Here is a 15659-nt window from a genome sequence, read left to right as displayed (position 1 = left end):
GGAGAGCCTCTCCTGCCGACATAGCTACTGCCGCTGGTGAAGGTGGTTTTCTTATGTCGATGGGAGATCTCTCTCCTGCAAGTATAGAGCGGCTACACGAGTGATCTTGCAGCAGCATAGCTGCATTAGTACAGCTGTGCCACTGTAAGCTTGCTAGTGTAGATACAGCCTAAATTAACTCTTTGCATTGGTCTTCCCTGCAGAAGTTGTGAGGGAGATTCCCACAACTGAGCCATCCCTTTTAGGGTGACAAATCTGAAGAACTGTCCCAGAGTGAAGTGTCAATAGAGGAGGTTTGGGAACAAACTGGATTAAACAAACAGTAATAAGTCACCAGGACCAGATGGTATTCACTCAAGAGTTCTGAAGGAACTCAAACATGAAATTGCAGAACTCCTAACTGTGGTATGCAACCTATCATTTAAAACAGCTTCTGTACCAGATGACTGGAGGATAGCTAATGTGAGATAAATTTTCTAAAAAGGCTCCAGAGGCGATCCTAGCATTACAGGCCAGTAAGCCTAACTTCAGTACCAAACAAATTGGTTGAAACTATATTAAAGAATAGAATTATCAGACACATAGATGAACACGATTTTTTGGGGAAGAGTCAACGTGGCTATTTAAAGGGAACTTATGCCTCACCAAGCTATTAGAATTCTTTGAGGGGGTCAACAAACGTGGACAAGGGGGATCCAGTGGATATAGTGTACTTAGATCTTCAGAAAGCCTTTGAAAAGGTCCCTTACAAAGTAAGCCGTTATGGTAAGAGGGAAGGTCTTCTCATGGATTAGTAACTGGTTAAAAGACCGAAAACAAAGGGTAGGAATAAACTGCCAGTTTTCACAATGGAGAGAGGTTAATAGTGGTGTTCCCCAGGGATCTGTACTGGGACCAGTGCAATTCGACCAATTCATAAATCTGGAACATATTTTATTATCTGGAAAAGGGGGTAAAACAGTGAGGTGGCAAAATGTGCAGATACAAAATTACTTAAGATAGTTAAGTCTAAAGCAGATTGTGAAGAGTTACAAAGGGATCTCCCAAAACTGGGTGACTGGGCAACAAAATGGCAGAAGAAATTCAATATTGATAAATGCAAAGTCATGCACATTGGAAAACAATCCCAACTATATACACAAAATGATGGGGTCTAAATTAGCTGTTACCACTCAAGAAAGATCTTGGAGCCATTGTAGACAGTTCTCTGAAACCATCCGCGCAATGTGCAGCGGCAGTCAAAAAAAAGCGAACAGTGTTAGGAACCATTAGGAAAGGGATAGAGAATAAGACAGTAAATATCAGAATGCTTCTATATACATCCATGGTACACCTACACCCTGAATACTGTGTGCAGTTCTAGTCACCCCACCTCAGTAAAGATATATTGGAATTGGAAAAGGTACAGAAAGGGTAACAAAAATTAGGGGTATGAAAGCTTCTATGTGAAGAGAGATTAAAAAGACTGGGACTGTTGATCTTGGAAAAGAGACGACTAAGGGGGGATATGAGAGAGGTCTATAAAGCCTTGACTGGTGTGGAGACAGTGAACAAGGCAGTGTTATTCACCCCTTCACATAACACAAGAACCGGGGGTCACACAATGAAATTAATAGGCAGCAGGTTTAAAAACAAACAAAAGGAAGTACTTTGCAGTCAACCTGTAGAACTTGTTGCCAGAAGATGTTGTGAAGGCCAAAGTTATAGCAGGGTTCAAAAAAGAACTAGATAAGTTCATGGAGGATGGGTCCATCAATGGCTATTAGCCAAGATAGTCAGTGAGGCAACCCCATGCTCTGGGTGTCCCTAAACTTCTGTTTGCCACAAGCTGGGAGGGAACAATAGAGGATGGGCCACTCAATGATTGCTTCTTCTGTTCAGTCCCTCTGAAGCACCTGGCATTGGCCATTGTCGGAAGACAGGATACTGGGCTGGATGGACCAATGGTCTGACCCAGTATGGCCATTCTTATGTTCCTAGGTTGGAGCAGGGGGACGGGACCAGGGTCATATCCCTCCCACATGGGAGCCTTAACCACTGGATTAGAGTCATCTCCCCTCTCTGGCCCAATGGCTGTGTTTATCCTCAGTGGAACAGCTTCAAGAGGAGAGAGTGAAGAAGCCCCACATCAGAATACCTCATAGTCCAGTGGCTGGAGCATGCCCTTGAGAGGTGTGAGAGCCTCTCCCCTCTGGCAGAGGGGGAATTAAGCCTGGGCCACCCACATCCCAGACCAGTGGTCTAACCACTGGGCTAGAAGTTATAAGGTGGGCAGGACCTCTTCCCATCACCATTTTGCATGGAGTGAGGCAGGCACTTAACTCATTCCCTCAAGGAGCGACTCCAGGCAGCGGGTCCCTGTTCACGAGTGGCTATGCAGAGCTAGGCACCTTCTGCAGCCTGCACTTAGGTGCTGATCTCTGGGAGAGGGCGGGGCTTAGCACACACCCCTTTGGTCAGCATTTCCATTAGCTAGATTAGGGATCTTCTGGCCTAGCCAGCTGGCTTTTTTCGATCGCATTCTTAGGCGCCTCTCTCCCCATTCATTGTATAGGGAGCCAAGTTGCCTCTCTCAGGATTTGTGGATCATAGCACTATTCCTGCGATTTTCTAGGAGATACCATGCTGAGTGTCACAGCACCCAAGTCCCTTTGTGGATCCCACCCTAAGTGACTTGCCGACAGTCACAGAGGAAGTCTGTGGTAGAGCCAGTAGGGTGACCAGATGTCCCGATTTTACAGGGACAGTCCCGATTTTGGGGTCTTTCTTATATAGGTTCCTATTACCCTCCCACCCCCGTCCCGATTTTTCACATTTTCTGTCTGGTCACCCTAAAAGCCAGGGTTGGCTGAATCTGGAACTCCTGAGACCCAGGCTAGCCCCCTTCCACAAAGCCATCCTTCCTCTCTTGATCAGCTGCTTACCACCAGTGAACTGACTCAGAGTGAGTTAGTGATTAACACCGTTTCCTCTGCTGTTTTCACCTAAACCAGCACACTGAAAAAGTGAACCTCAACGGCCTTCCTCAGGTGCATAAGCTCAGAAACCACTTAGGCGATTTTGAAAATCCAGCGCTAGTCTTGTTTAGCAGCACTGTTGGGAGCAGGGCAACCAGATCTCCATCCGCAAAGGACTTCAGGCTGATTGAGTTTGGATGGTTGGAACTCTGACTGTGACCTACCTTGGATTAACAGCTGACGTTAGCCACCGACTCACTCCTTTCCTGTGGAAAGAATGAGTGTATAAGAAAACGAGGTCTTATCAAAACTATTCCCATATGCCCATTGCCCAGCCAATTCCCAGATCCTCTCTCCTTCCCTGGCCCACCTTATTCCAAGTCCTGCAACCTTTCCCCGCCATGTCCTTTGAGTTTTGTTATACAGGCAGTGTGGTTCAATAGACTAGAAACCTGGGCTATAGTCCCAGTTCAGCCATGAACTCACAGTGTGATCTTGGGTAATCTGTCCTACAATTTCTTCTCTCCTCCTTTGCCTTTTTTGGTGCTGAGAGGGTCTGTAGAACACACAGCACAAGGGCATCTAGACACCACTGCAATGTAAAGAATGAAGAACAATAGTGCTTCTTCCCAAGGAAAATATACAAACAAGAGCTGGCTAGCACTAGCCCAAGCCAGCCACTGAGGAGATGGACCACTGAAGAGAAGAGCAACTCTCTCTGGGGTACACATGCTAATTTTTGGCCTGCACCATAGCACCTGCCGTGGTGATCTCTTCAGATCTAACAAGGTGAGGGGGTCAGAACCCATCAATACTGTTTGGATGGACTCTACTGTACCTGCCAGTGCATGCTGAAATGAGGCTGGCACATCTTCCCTCTGAATTGGCTTGTAACTTTAATAGACCTTTAGATGAATAAGAGAACCCACCAGCTACCGTGCAGCAACAAGACTTGCTTCACAGATTCTCTACACTTAGACTTAAGATGGCTGCTGTAGTCCCATCATATGTAAAGCAAATGCCATTATTAGTATTAAAATAACCCTAGAGGGCTCAGCTGAGATCAGGGCCCCATTGTGCTAGGTGCTGCACAAACACATAGTAAGGGATAGCCTCTGTCCCAAAGAATTCCCAGTCTAAACACAGAGAAAAGGGGATGGAAGAATGGAACATTACATCCATGTTAGATATAGGAAACTGAGGCACAGAAAGATTACATGAGTTGCTCAGGATCATACAAGACGTTGGCTGAGCCAGGATTTGAACCTTGATCTCCAGTGCCTCGTTACAGCAACTTAACTACAAGACCACCCATCTGCCCAATAGCTACAATGGCCTATTCATTTAGTGTAAAGCTGCACAGCCTACCCACACAGCAAGGTCTGCTTTCTTACCGTTGACCAGCTCAACTACTGTCTCAATCACCTTTTGGGAGAAAAACAAAGATACCTGAGAATGAGACCAAAAAATGCACATTTTACACAATCGAGAAAACCTGTAAAATGATTAAATCCCTCAAAATGTCCCTGCTTAGAAGTGGGGGGAAAAACCCAAAGCATCTCTGAAGAGAGATGATTTCCTCGTCACAAACCATGATTCTTCATCTATTTAACATTTGTAAGAAGTTAGTTCCCTTTAAAAAGTCTCACTGTGCTAGGCTGTAGGAAAATCAGCGTGCTCAGCTCTTGCAAAAAAACCAGTTACCTCCCTTTCGTAACTGTTGTTCTTTGAGATGTGTTGCTCAGGTGTGCGCGCGCCCACGTGCAGTTGTCAGAGATTTTTGCCTTAGCGGCAGGGCCGTCCCCAGCTATTCTGGGGCCCGAAGCAGCCCCCCTGTGGGGGAGGGGGGCAGGCCTCTGCGGGATGTGGGCGGCTGGCTTGGGGGGCAGGGAGGAACCACCCCCCAGCACTCACCGGCAGCGTGGCTGGGGCCAGGTTCCTGCACTTCCTGCCACTGGTGAGGGTGGGCCCAGCCCTGCTGCACTCAGGGGCGGGAAGAGGTGGGGCTGTGGTGGAGCAAGGGCAGGAAGAGGCGAGGCAGAGGCTGGAGCACCGCACAGCTGCGCAGGGGACCAGAAAATTTGGTGCCCCAAGTTTCCTGGTGCCCTATGCAGCTGCATACTTTGCACGTGGGTAAGGATGGCCCTGCTTAGCGGTATCTGTAGGGCCAGCTATGGCACCCTCGGGAGTGCCGCGCTCATGCGTCAGTATATTAGGCACCTCTAGCCCTATGCCCTCTCCGTTCCTTCTTGCCGGAACTCCAACAGAGGGGTAGGAGGGCGAGGAATAGAATGGACATGAGCAACACGTCTCGAAGAACAGTTACGAAAAGATAGGTAACCATGTTTTCTTCTTTGAGTGCTTGCTGATGTCGATTCCATTCTAGGTGACTCACAAGCAGAATCCCTGGCAGCAGGCTCGGAGTTCATGGTCATGCGGCTTGCAACACTGCTCTACCAGAGCCAGCATAGTCTCGGGCCTGCTGAGTAAGCGCATAAGGAGACGTGAGTGTGTGAATGGACGACCAGGTAGTGGCCCTGCAGAGGTCTTGAATAGGCCCATGAGCCAAGAAGGCAGTCGCCGAGTCTTGCGCCTTAGTCGAGTGGGCGGTCACAATCGCCGGTGGAGGCACTTCTGCCAGATCATAACAAAAGCTGGAGTCACGTGGAGATAAATCAGCAATGAGGTTTTCGGAAACAAACTGTAGCCTCTGTTGCACCAATTGAGTCACTCCAGATTTACACCAGGGTGGCTGAGATTAGAATGTGGTAGCCTAGGGCCTGTTTCACCACTGCATCTCTCCAGTTTCACATGCCAGTGATTCCACTGAATCCACACACAAAGCTGGTGTAACAGATGTGAATCAGGCCCCCATACTTAACATGTAGTGAATACACAAATACTCTGCCCCTAATTCTGATCTCTGTTACACAGGTGTGCATGGAGTTACCCCAGCATCACACAGGTGTCGCTCAGACCAGAACGTGGCTCAGACTAACTGAATTTTAAGTGGCCTATACCTGTTCATGCTCACAGAAGAGGTTGTTAATTTTTAACCCCAGCTGTCTGCGGTGTGGTGAGCTCTAACCACAGCAGCGGGTTCCGGCTGGAGTTATCAGGTACATGCAGAGGTCAAACAGCAACTTCCCCAGGAATCCGCTCTCCCTTACCGTATATCACGGAGCAGGCAGAGGGATACAGCTGTCTCAGCTCTCCAGCGAATTTGACCTCCTGGTAGGAGTGCATGGTATTTTGACACCCAAGACACTGTGGGCTGAGGTTTCGACTCTGCTCCTAGGTGGCACAAGCAAAGCATGCCGTTGCATTTAGGAAATGGGTAACTGGGCCCGTGGTTTGAGATATCCCAGTGGTTAATCTGCAACTGGGCCTGCAACTGCATGGAGAGCATTCTCGCTGGCACTGCCCATAGAGGCAGGCCCCAAACCACAAAGCCAGCTGCAGGGGTGTAGGGTGGTCGTTGGTCACCTCAATGCAGCTAGCTCAGGGCAGGAGGGACCCATCAGCCTTTGTGCATGAGCCACACTACACAGGGGTAAAGGAGGGTGAGTCAGAAAAGAATAAGGTCTTCAGGTGCAGCAATGGGTGGGGGGAGGCTGGGTTGGAAGCACTCCATTTTTACCCTGGCAGGAGACTGTTACCCCTCCCCCCATATGAGGGATGGTGCAAATCTGTCCCCTCCCGCTCTAACTGTACTGGGTGTGGCATCCTATGGGGGGTCTGCAGCTGTCTGGGGGAGGTAGATGCCTCCCCCAGACAGATTGCTAGGGTGTTATTTGTCTGTTGGGGGAGGGGATGGATGGCTTGGGTAGCTGTCCTGGAGGTCCTTATCCAGGTGATCAATGGCAGCAGTTATCTTCACTGGAGGCTGGCCAAAAGGGCAAAGCAATGCTGCTATGCACTGGGGACACCCAGGAGGCTGGGGACGGGGACTCCTCAGTCCCTGCAATTGTGAGCAGGGCGAGACCAGGCAGGAAACGTGTATGCAGAAGACTGGGGTGGAAGTGACAAGTCTTGGTTCTGTTGGCTTGGGTCACAGGTCTCTCCAGGAGAGCAGGGTATCAGGGGACACTGGCCTGGGGACCATGGGGGTTAAGTCATGAAGGACGAGCCCCTCGATTTTGCATGTGTGGCTGCAGGACATGGCTGGTGCTGCTGTCTCCAGCTGGGTATTCAGTGCAGTATGAGCCGAAGGGGAGCTCAGTGAGGGGGTAGGGTGGCTGTGTTATTTCCACCCAGCCTGAAATGTACCCCAAAGTGGTCATGAACACAGCACATCCCCAGGGCAGCATCCAGATGGGACTGGCTATCAGTGGGCAGAGCACATAACTGTGTGAGCAGAGGACATTCCTCACCAGGGCAACACTGGAAATGTCAGCGTCCTGTGGACGGTGGTTCTCCCGAGACAGCTCCAGATTTCATGACTACCACACCAGCTACAAGGGGACTGTCTGAGGCGCATCGCAAGCACTTGGCCACACTGTTGATCCAGTGAGTGAGGATGGGATTAGAGGCGGTACAGCTGGAGATTCAGCCTGCATCATGGTCCTCCTGCATCTTGGGGTGTCCTTTCCTAGTGGGGTGAGGAACCTGGTTTGATGGTCCCACCTTGTTGGTTAATGGAACCTGGATGTTTCCCCAAGGGCTGGGAGGGAGGAATATTGTCTTTCTGACCCGACACTCCCTCGAGGGGTTGGCAAGACTTTATAACATCAATGAAGGGCTCCTGGATACCCTCTTCCCCAGTGTTTGCCTCACAGGTCGCCTCGGTTGACAGATGAGCTGACACAGCAGAAGCAGTGGGAAGCCAGCTGGAGGGTCCATGGAGAGGTGCAGTTGTGTCAGAAAGATGCTTTCTTTTACCCTCCGTTCCCATGGCTGTGTGGGAGGCCAATAAGCAGCTCTTGGCCTTTTCCACTGCCCCCGCAGGACTGTTCCAGGGAGTGGAATGAGCTGCCCGGGCACAACGAGCTGCTTTCGCTCTGCAGCTGACTTACATCTTCCAGCTGTGAGGCAATTTCACGTCGCTTTGCTCAGCAAGGCTCACAGAGTCAGACCCAATGGTCTGTGTCCATGGAGGCAGGGCCAGACACTGTCTCCCCTGCTCAGGTTCCAGCCAGCCGTGCTCCCGGAACTGTGTGCCACACTTGTGCTGGGAACCCATGTCCCTGATGCCTGGTGAAGGCCAGTGAAGAAGCGGATGTTGATCATCCATGCCTTGCTTAAGGAGGGCTGCTCTGAAGAAGCCATCCCCTTGATGCTGATAATCCAGGCTGGATCACCCACTCTCAAATCATCTGTTTTCGGGATGAGATTGTGGAGAATGCCATGGGGAGAACATTCTCAGGGCTTTTGCATGCCTCTTGTTTCCTGGAGCTCATGCTAATCTGTAGGCCTGGAAATGGCATGGGGACTGTACTGGTGGCATGGACAAATGGTCTCCTCCTGGAGATGGATGAAGATCAGGGGTCTTTGCTGATACTGTTAGGTCTACCAACTGCCACAGAGATTGTTGATCGTGACCTGGTGCTAACTCATCTGTGGACACTAGCAGGAGAATGTAAGTGGCTCTGCTCTTTCATATCTGAGAGATCTGCACTGGCTGCCTGAAGGCTCCTGGGTGGAGCTGATGGTGTGGTATGTGATCTAGAAACCCCTCAATGGCCAGAGAGACCCCTCTTACTCTGTGCTCTGCTGCAGCAGTGATCAACAGGGCTCTCAAGCTGGAGTCTTTAGGAGCTAAGGGGCAGCTGACAGGGCATTTTCTGTGAAGTGGGTTGCCTTTGGAATGCCCTCCCCCTTCTGGGTCCAAAACAGCCCAACTCTGACCTGTCGGGCAGAGTGCAAAAGCCACCTGATTGCTCAGGTGCTCCGTGTCGGTAGGGTGGGACAGTGCAAGAGCCTTTCATGCTCTTTTAGCCACTGGTGGTGAATTGCTGCTATGGGCTCAAATCATGCTGTGAAATCCGCTATTGGCTGACTGCATTTTAAACACGCGTCGAAGGCACCAGTGGCCTGGGAGATGCACCTCACTAGGCTTTTGAGAGACATTGCATGAAGCAAAGATATGGATTTGGGCAGGAAAATGGCCCGATCGCCCCCATCCCTGTGTCATGAGGCCACGGGATCTTTCATAGCCATGGAGAGGACAGAGCCTCAACCTTATGGCTCACCCCAAGCGCTCTGCCAGCCTCCTCCCAGCAGTGCCTGTGAATCGATCGGAAAGATAAAACACCGGTCTCTCTGAGCAGAGGGGAGGCTAGGCCCAGAGTCTCCAGACGAGAGCATTCAGCACAAGTGCAGCTGGGAAGGTACCCAGTGGCGATACACCACTATTCTGCTTCCCTGACAATGAACGTGCGGAGTGCCCAGCTGCTCCCTGACTTAAGTTAGAGCAGCCTGAAGGCTGTTGGCTACCCCAGCTACCAATGGCCTCCAGCAGTTGTACCAGCAGCCAAAGAACAGTTAGATCTTTCCTCTGGCCATGTTCCTTGTGCTGGTGCCTGAAAGGAATGTGGTGACATAAGAGCCGCTAGCCATTGGAGGATTCCCCAGCACAGGTGGATCCTCCAGAGGCCAGATCCACTGGCTTTAGAGCAGCCTTGCCCCATGAGAGCAGCCCAAGACAGCTCCAGTGCACCGGGGAAGTCAGGCTCCGAATGGCCAAGCTACCGTGCATTCTGAGCCACCGACAGCATAAAGAGCGGGGATTGATGTGGCCTGCTGAAGCATTTCATTTGTGGTGGATCTCCAGAGGAGGAGCAAAAAACCATTGACTTTTAATTGAGATTGCAGAGTTAGGAAAGATTCATAAATTAAATTATTCCCTGGGGATATGTAAAAGTTACTTATGGCAAGAACTAAATTGGGCATGCTTCAATCAGGAGCTGTCGAGAAACCATTACGATATACAAGACAGCTCTTTCCTCTGGTGAGCATGGTAACGAGGGCCCACATGGTTCCTGCAGGAGTGGTACAAGAAAGGCAGGAATCTGTGCAGGTGCGTTAGATCAGACACGCTGCTGACCCCACCACCTGTATTATAGTGACCAGCCCAGATCAGGGCCCGGTTCTGCTAGACGCTGTGCATACACATGGGGAGACAGTGCCTGCTGCCAACAGCTGAACCATTTTACAGATGGGGCACAGAGAAATGGAGTGAGCTGTCCTGAAGATGCCCTGAGGCATGGCCAGGAATTGAACCCAGAGCTCACGAAGCCCAACCCAAGGCTTGGCCCACGGGACCATCCTGCCCCTCCCTGTAATGCCCCTCATGGTAATCAGCTGTTGTGAGCTACCCCACTCCTTCCCCCCAGGCCCACTTGGCCTTCAGGGAGGGCAATTCTTCCACTGGTGGCAAAGGTGGAACTGCCAGTGCTGTGAGCAGTCAGACGGAGCTCACCTGGACAAGGTGAGTGCCATCTCTGCAGGGCTTGCAGTACCTGTCTGAGGAACCCCTCCACAGCAGCAATCCCCATTGAATAGGTGTCGATCCAGGGAAACAGCTGGCCAGCCCTCCGTGTGCATGGCTCCTTTGGAACTATGCCAACAAGGAGTGAGATGGGGGGGCTGTACAGTAGGGTGACCAGATGTCCCAATTTTATAGGGACAGTCCTGATATTTGGGGCTTTTTCTTATATAGGCTCCTATTACCCCCACCCCCAACTCCTGTCCCGATTTTTCACACTTGCTATATGGTCACTCTACTGTGGGGGCACAGAGCCAGGATAGAGGCAGATCCCTGGAGATCCAATGAGCCATGGAGCCAGTGAGAGGGCACTAACCCCACCACCGAATGGCACAATCGGGGAGAACTGTCAGATCTCCTTCCCCTTACCCCACTCTAGCAACTTTCGCTGCTCAGTCCGGCCCCTGCTGATCTGGAGTGCCAGTATATGGCTATGAGCAACAAAGGGGGCCATGTGGGAGGCTGGCTCCCTATTATTAAAGGCTTTGAACAGCAAGAGTCAAACCTGGGGTGCACTCCGAGCCAGGCTGAGCTGCTAGTGCAGAGAGCGAGGCTCGGGCATTGCTAGTTCTTGCAGGGAAATCCGGTCACTAGATCGCAGAACATGGCAGCACTAGGTCTATGTTCAGAGAGGAGTGCAAGAAGGTGTCACTGCACCCTCCTCCCTACCTCTGCCTACGGTACATTACACCAGCAGAGATTCCTAGGGCCAGACCCTTGCTGGAGTAAACCGGCGTCGCGCCAGTGACATCAGTAAAGCAATACTAGTTTACACCAATTGGGATCCAGCCCTAGCAGTGGGTGTACATCCTGATAATTGCACTGGAATCAATGGATTTACACTGGTGTAAATCTGAGCAGGCCTTACTCCTTCTGAATTTGGCCCTATGAACAGATCTCCAGTGTGGCCACCTAAACCCCCCAGTGCAGGAGTCTCACCTAGAAGGCGCCCAGGCAGAGATCCCCATGCTGAGGTCTCTTGAGGTTCTGCATATGCCTGCGTCTAGAAACGAGCAGCACAGCTGGTGATGTTCTCCAAATTACAAGACAGCGCCGGAGCACAGTCTGCCGCATCCAGCTCATGCTTCCTTCCAAAACCATGCAGCCTGCCAACCCCACCAATAGGCTGGCCCGTCACCAAACACTGAGGGCCTCAGGAGGCTTCCCCATTTCTCAGCCAGGATAAGTCTCAGCCTTCACCCACTCCATGGTTTTGCCTGGAATCCAAACCACAGCCAAGGTGGGATTGCTGTGACGTGAGAGACAGTGCTACAGATCTGGGGTTCATTGGGCTGCCGCTGATGACGGACATCTTATTAGAGCAGAGTGGCTTCAAACACACCTTACAACAATGGTGACAAGAAAGCCCCCATTGGGTCAGACTCCACATGCATGGCTCCCCCACCTACGTGCTCAAAGAAGGTGACCCTTAGCTAATTACACTGACAGACCACTATGCAATAAGGAGAGTGGAACCATTCCAGAGCGTCCCATACACCCCAGCCAGTACCTGGCGTGGAGTCAGCAACCGCTTGTGATCAGTGGTATTGAAAGCAGCTGACAGAGAGCCGACAGCTTTCCACAGATCTATCACTCTAAGACCATCCATCACCCAGGCCAATGGGCTTTCTGCTCAGCAGCCAGAAATGGATTGGAATATGCTGGAGAAGCCCGTTAGATGCAGAAATATCTGCCATTCCCCCAGACAGGGAGGTTTGAGGCTGGGCACTAGCTGTGTAGGGCCCCAATGGCTCTGAAGCACTTAAGGAGAAACCTCAGAATCTCTCAGCAGCCCCAGCACCCTCCCTGCTGCAAAAGACACTGATACTAGAACCCAGCCAATAGGATAATGCCAAACTGTTGGCTCCCCATGTCAAGATAGGGAAGGATCCTACTGATGGAACCTGACTCTAAGCTCCTCTAGATAACACAGGGAGCAATATTGTCCAATCTAACCAGAAGAGCAGGTGCATTTACACCCTCTTGCTCTGGCGCTCCCTGCTCGCCCCAGGAGACCAGCTCTAACAGAGGCCATTTTCTCAGTGCAGAAGTCATAAGATCGCTCGCAGAGCTTGTTGATTAGCCTGGTTGCAGGAAGAGCCTGTCTGGATGAACCTGTCTGAATGCTCCATGAGAGCTCTGCAGGGCAATGCTTTGCCATGCCGAGAGCGAAGCATGTAACGCCTCTTAGCCTCCGCCACCACAGCATTGTGATATGCCTGTACCCTGGCTCCAGGGAGCATTCTGCCGTCCTCAGCCTAAGCCCTTCTACACACTCTAGCATTCGCCCTTGCTGCATCATTTCCCCGAGCTCAGCAGAGAGCCAGGTGCTCTGCAGGAACGGCGGGCACAGACTGCCGTCGCCCCTACGAGACTTACCATAGCCGAGAGGAACTCTGGCACCGTACATCAAGTTGTTCCATTAACAAAGATGGACCAAGGAGCACCTAGCATTCAGGAGAGACAAATCTCCCTTTCCTTATCCACCCAGACCAACTGGATTTGTCAAGGGGAAGGAAATTTATCAGCATCACTCCCATATTGTTCCAGACGAACAGATATGTGAGCATGAGGAGGCAGCGTAGTCCAGTGGCTAGGGAGTCGAGATTTCTGGGTGTTAGTCCCAATTTGGCCACTGCCATGCTGTCTGACCTCGGGCAAGTCCCTTCCCCTAGCCATAAAGGTGGTAAATCTCAGATGGTTTTCTTCCCTATGCCCCAAGAGCACATTATGGATTTCTCAATCTAGGGGACTTCTATTTCAAGTTAAGGAAAGCAACCAAGAATGAATAACTATGAAGTCTCCAGGAAGGAGCGTGAACAAAGTGGCTCCTTCTGTAACACTCTGCATCTAATCTCAAACATGGCAACTGCCTCACAACTGGGCAGTTTCTTCTACATCTAAAGGTGCAGTATACAAAACTCAGAATGACATCACCTCTGAAAACACCTGCTGACCACCAAATGCCTCTGATGAGCACTATGAGGCTTAAATAAGATTTGCCAAGAGCCCCGAGATGCTCAGAAAGGAATGGCATGATTACGATTATATTCACTTCGCAATGTTTTCATGCATCAAGATTGTAAGTACTGAAGATGCAGGGCAATGTACTTTGCAAATGATTGTATGGAAGGACCTGTCTAGAAGATAAAGTCCAACTCTTCAAAGTTAGTATTCCAGTTCCAGAGATCATTGCCCAAATTCAAATCCTTTATGCAAATCTGGGGGGTGGGGGGAAGTGTCCTTTCCAGTGGTATATGACACACCCATTCATTCCTAGTTACCAGCTCAAGTCTGACCTTTCTTGCCACTACATCCAGATAATTTAGTCTGTTTGATTCAGTCAAAGCAGATTCCTTGGCATGTCCTCGCTAAGGAGATCCATCCAGTCCAGAGGGTCCAAGGTTATGGAACAATAGGTTTTGAGATAACATTATGGGCTGGTTGCACCCTCCATCATCCAGCCTGTGAGATATCCCTAGGGGCCTGACCGAATAAACTCAAGGCCAGAAATTTGCAGTTAAAAATGGTCGTTCATTAACTACCAAGCACACATAGTCAAACTCAAACAAGAAGAGTCCTGCAATATCATTTCACAACCTCCGTCCAGGCTTAACCTCCATATCGAGTGCAAGAGGTACACTAAAAGAAGAATTACGGTAGCACCTAGACGGCAGCTCCATTGTGCTAGGCACTGTGCAGAGATGGTCGCTGCCCCATACAGCTTACAGCATAAGAAGACAGACAGACAACAGGTGGAGACAACAGATAGGGGAGCGCAAGGGAACACTGGAAAGCACAGTGCCAGGGGCTTCAGACATCAGTCGAGGAAACCTCTGCTCCATGGGACATCCTCTGTCCTTCCCACTTTTTATTGTTCCTGGGAACCTCTTGGGAATCTTTCCAGCTGGTCACAGCCCCTCTCTCCAGACAGCTCTCCTCTGGGCTGTCACACGCACTTGGAAAATTGCTCACCTTGTCCCTAAGAGCTCACATCCCCTGGCCAACCCATCCCCTTCGAACCACACTTGGGGCCTCTAGGCACTGCTATAATAGTTATTGTTGTTTTCAATGTATAAACCTTTATTGCTTCTTATCTCATCCAGTGCTTTTGCAGAAAAGCATTGCCTTGATTTCCTTGCAATGGCCACAGGCCATAAATCAAATAGCATTCTCTATTGATGCCCAAGGAGGGAGGAGGTATGGGCCCCTTATTGACTATTAAAGTAGGGAGTTTCTATACCAAGTCTGATGAAGCCCTGTACTCTTGCACATTCCACACCTCTGTGGGCATGTTCAGACATTTGTGAATGCTACTCCAAGTTCCTTCTACCTCAGTGATATTTTGCCTTCATTGCCCAACTTCCATTCATTCTTTGTGCATGGTATCACCTGCACTGGGGCTCAGGCTGCTTGACACCCATTTGGTCTAATTAAATATATAAAAATGTTAATTACTGCGAGTATTTAGCAATCAGCTGCTATGTCCCGCCTCAGAGGTGGCAGCATTTCAGACACAGGTCGTGAGCTTTCTTTGTATGTACAGTACCTAGTCTGTCAAAGTCTGTAAACTGCTTTGGGATTCTTGGGACAAAAGGGGTTCTGGAAGTGCAAATTATTACTATGATTCCATCTCATTTAAAAAAGTCACATAGATCCTGTTGACCCCACTGTTGTTTTTAGATCACTTGTATTGTTCTATGTTATGAGATAGCACTAAACACTATCTTTCACATTCTCTTGACATCCATATGAGCACTGTCAGCAGCATCAGAAACCACGATTCCTGAGCCGGGGGGGTGGGGAGGAGAAATCACAAAACTGGTTAAAATCCTGAGATTTTAAAAATACATTTTAGAGTCTTTTTTATTTGCCCTCTGATATTTGATCCTTTAGGGGGTCATGTTTTCAAGCTTTTCTCTGCAACCACAAGGCCTGGAAACATACTTTTGAATGAACAGGAGAGTCTAACATAACCCCATGACTCCAGGAGCTGGGGCTTTAAGAAGAAGCACCAAATATCAATTGGCAACATTGTGTCGAGGCTGACAGGAGGAAAGAGACAAACAAGCAGACCCCTAAGCCAATCATATGAAAGCAGGTGGCAACCAAAGCAGCTCCAGTTACTGTGTTCAGTCACAGGATGCAGAGCTGCTAGTTGGCAATGCTACTAATCACCCAGCTACTGCAACGCTCAGCAAAGGAACCTCCAGTCC

The sequence above is a fragment of the Chelonia mydas genome, chromosome 8 (genome assembly GCF_015237465.2).
Source record: "Chelonia mydas isolate rCheMyd1 chromosome 8, rCheMyd1.pri.v2, whole genome shotgun sequence".
Taxonomy (NCBI): domain Eukaryota; kingdom Metazoa; phylum Chordata; order Testudines; family Cheloniidae; genus Chelonia; species Chelonia mydas.
The sequence above is the reverse complement of the archived record's forward strand: the minus strand, read 5'-3'. Positions refer to the sequence as shown.